Below are 4,337 nucleotides of genomic sequence, written 5' to 3'. Positions count from 1 at the left end.
CCTAAACTAAGTCACACTTATCCTTAACCGCTTTCCACGTTGACCTCCATTCACTCATTTTCCCTTAGCATATTAAATTTAAAATGATCTCCCCCTATTGTCTCATAGAAAAGGCTACATAATGCCAGAGGGCCAAGATCGGAAGTGGTCAAACCAACTTGGCAATTTTCACCTCTCTAGAGGAAGAAGTCCTGGAGCTGGCAGTGAACCAGTAGAGTCACACCATTGGGTGAGGCGAGGCAGGGTCTTGAGATTCCAAGGGCACATAGCTCTGTCCTGCAAAGATAGTGCTGAAAGGAGTGCGGAAGGTGGCAGAGAGGTAGCATTGATGGTTTGGACTTTGGAAGCTTGCAGAATTTGGGAGGGAATGCATGTCTCAACATTGAAGAAGCTGAGGTTTAAACTCTGTCTACCATCTCCGTGTGCCATTGTGTGTCTTTAGGAAGCACCTCTCTGTGAAGTCATCTCAAATTATGATGGTGCTTTTCATACTCCATGTTTGTTTCCTTCATAGGTGAAACATTGGCAGCTGCACCCACCATCCCCAATGAGCAGGAGGGAGACTCAGAGGGTTCAGTGTCATAGCCTGGTTCACATGCCATGAAAGAATATGAAAAAAAATGTGCGCAGGGTTGTGCAAACAGTAATTCCAATGTGATTGGGAGGTTTTTTAAAAATTTATTCATTCACAGGATACTAATGTTGCTGGCGAGGCCAGTATATATTGCCCATCCCTAACTGACCTTGAGAAGGTAGTGGTGAGCCACCTTCTTGAACTGCTGCAGTCTGTGTAGTGTAGGAACACCCACAGTGCCGTTAGAATGGGAGTTCCAGGATTTTAACCCAACGACAGAAAAGTGTGGCAATATAATTCCAAGTCAGGATGGTGTGTGACTTGGAGTGGAACTTGCAGGTGGTGGTATTCTCATGCATCTGCTGTCATTGTCCTTCTATGTGGTAGAAGTTGCGGGTTTGGAAGGTACTGCCGAAGGTGCCTTGGTGAGTTACTGCAGTGCATCTTTTAGATGGTACACACTGCTGCCACTGTGCATCGTTAGAGGAGGGATACCAATCAAGCGTCTGCTTGGTCATGCATGGTGTTGAGCTTCTTGAGTGTTGTTGGAGCTCCACTCATCCAGGCAATTGGAGTGTATTCCACCACACTCCTGACTTGTGCCTTTTAGGCGGCGGACATGGTATGGGAAGTTAGGAAGCAGAATTCCCTGCTCTTGTATCTACAGTATTTATATGGCTCAGCCAGTTTAATTTCTGGTCAATGACAACCCCCAGGATGCTGATCGTGTGGAATTCAGTGATGGTAATGCCATGGAATGTCAAGGAGAGATGGTTAGATTCTCTCTTGTTGGAGATAGTCATTACCATGGCAGGTCATTATTCTTTTCCTGCACAAAAATTGAGTCAGGTCCTACTCTGCCACATCTCTATTCCTGACCAATTTGCCTGCACACCTGTTATCTATTGGTGGTGGGGACAGAGGGAAGACACATTTGATTCCATCATTGCTTCATAGAACCTTGTCAAACTCCTCAGATAATGAAACAGTTGTGTCTGCATGCAGAAAGACCTAGACAACATTCAGTCTTGGACTGATAAATGGCAAATAACACTCATGCCACACAAGTGCCAGGCAATAACCATCATGACAAGTTGCATGTTGATCAAAGCTGTCTTGCGCGCATTATTGACCAGCTGCAGGCCACCTGTCAATCCTATGCATATGGTTCTGACATTCCAGCTTGCCAATCAAAGCGTTAGTATCTTCTCTCTTTTCACTTTTTTTGTTTGTTTGCTTGGTGCAATGGATTTGATCCACTTGTTGAGCTCTAAGCTCCAAGCACCCATTGAAACAGATGGAGCGTGGTGGGTCAGCACCTTACTAGTTGGGGGCTGCCAGACTTGAGGTGTGCTGGTGGCTGACCAGTGAGACACAGTGGTCCCTCCCACAGTTGGAGACAGCTCATAGCACCTGTTCTCTACACCCATCAAATTGAGCTTATCACTAATAATTGCTGTCTCCCACATTGTGTTAACGCTCTGCAGCGAAATTGGAATGTCTAGGGTGCAAGCCTGGGCAAAATCTTTGGAGACTCTGGGCTGCCCAAATATCAAGGGATACAAAGCACTACATTTGGCACCAGCTTGGTTGCAGGAATTGCCAGAAAGATGACATTTTTAGACATCAGTCCACCTTTGGGCTCAGCTGCAGATTATTTTGTCAGGGTTTACTCCTTTAGCCTTCAACTCTCCTGAGGTATCCACAAGGCAGTGGAGCAATTCGCCCATAGCTGGGATTTTGTTTCATGAGTGCCAGGATCTGTCCACATGCCAATGGGCCTGCACACTGAATACCTGGGAGCCAAACCTCCTCTGAACTCCTCTGAAGTTACAGCCTGGGGCCATAAGGTACCCAGTTTCCGTGTGCTGCCATGAGGAGGCACAGCAAAGGACTTACTGATCGAGAAGCTGTGTATGGACAGAGAGAGACTTACACATTTAGCTCTCCTTTTTGCTTTGCTTTCAGTGTAGGCTGAAAATGAGAAGCCTTTTTTCCAAAAATATACTTTTATAAATTTTAAGAATAAAGTATATTAAATGACCAAAATCGCATTACATAAAGTGCAAAATAAATCAGTTTCTTTCAATATTGTATTTTAATTATAACATTTACAATTAGTTAGTATTTACACTCTTCATTACATGTCAGACATACAGCTCCTTGTTCTACAATGGTGGGAGGGTCTTAGATAGTACCCTTTCCCCATTGTGCCTTACTGGCAGCTGCCCCAAGCTTTAATGCATCTCTCAGCACTCGGTTCTGGACCTTGGAATGCGCCAGTCTGCAAAATTCGGTTATCGACAGCTCTTTGCACTGGAAGACCAACAAGTTTTGGGCAGATCAAAGAGTGTGTTTCACTGAGTTAATGGCCCTCCAGCTACAGTTGTTGTTTACCTCAGTATGCATATCTGGGAACAGCCCATAGAGCACAGTCCAGTGTTACGTTGCTGCTCAGGATGAATAGATTGAAAGTTCAGAATTTGAATATTGCTAAAAAGAGAGACATGTTGCTGAAGCTTTTTGCCTTGCACTTATCAGAACAAATGCAAGAATGTCAAATTTCAAATGATCACAACAGTTTGTGCTTCAGGAGATAAAGGTGCTGATTGTTGGCAAGTTGACTCTGATTGGCGTTGCCGTGGAGAAAGCAGCAGGAAACTATAGACTCTCCAAGCTCCCGGGTAATTCAAAAAAGGCTCAACGCTTGAACATATTTATTTTGTTTGCAGAGAACGTGTCCCTGCATATGAATGTATGTTGCTTCTAGTAAGTGTAAATGAGCTTGACTATCTTAAATTAGTTGTTAATGTAGTTATTAGTGCACTCAGGATTGTTCAGAAAGTGCTGACCAACTGTTGACTCACATCTAACAACAGATATTTTATTTTGGGTTTTGCAGGTGTGGGGGCTGGTTGGGCCAAATGCCTGGTCTACCCCAAACTACCCTGGAAAGGCAAAATATCTAAAAAATTTGAACATCAGCAAGCCATTTCACACTGGTACAATGCAGTGGCAACATGAGTGGCATTTTCCACTAACAGGCTGCTGTAATCAGTAATCAACCACACAATTGGGTAACTTCATGCAATCTCAGTACGTAGGCCATATGTCCCAGTGATTGGCTGATCAAACAGCTCATTTCTTTGGTTGTTCATAATATGTAGAGTACAAACCATACTCAACCAGCTCGCACTTGAAAAACCCATCTTTCGCAACACTGGGAACAGTGGAACATCATCACATAGTGACAGCTGCTGTTAGTGTACCCAGGGTCTACGCACAGCTTGATGCAATTGCACACAAAGGTAGCCATCAGGATGAGGACAAGGTTGGGTACATTTTCCCCCCTTTATCCAGAGGTTTATACATCATGTCCCTCCAGACATGGTCCATTTTCGATCTTCAGATAAGCAGAGATAGCTCAGGTGACTGCCACAGCACAGGAGTGGGATATGGGCCAGACCTGCGCTATGTAGAGCAACACCAAGGACATCTCACACTGATGACCAGGTTCCTTCCTGCAATGGAGAGGGAACTTAAGTCCCACCTTTAGTTTTATCATGACTAAACGCTTCTTCCGGTTTTTAGTACACATCCCGGCTCCTCCGAACCATATCCCCAACACCAGGTGGTCTGATTTGATGGTTAAGGAGAATTAGTACACAAAAAAAAGTGGGAAGCACGCTAACTCTCTTCACCCACACGCTAGACATATTACATAAACCTGTTGAACACACAGTATTATTACATTGACAACTTG

Source organism: Cetorhinus maximus, chromosome 2, assembly GCF_964194155.1.
Source record: "Cetorhinus maximus chromosome 2, sCetMax3.hap1.1, whole genome shotgun sequence".
NCBI classification, from domain to species: domain Eukaryota; kingdom Metazoa; phylum Chordata; class Chondrichthyes; order Lamniformes; family Cetorhinidae; genus Cetorhinus; species Cetorhinus maximus.
This window is presented reverse-complemented; position numbering follows the sequence as displayed.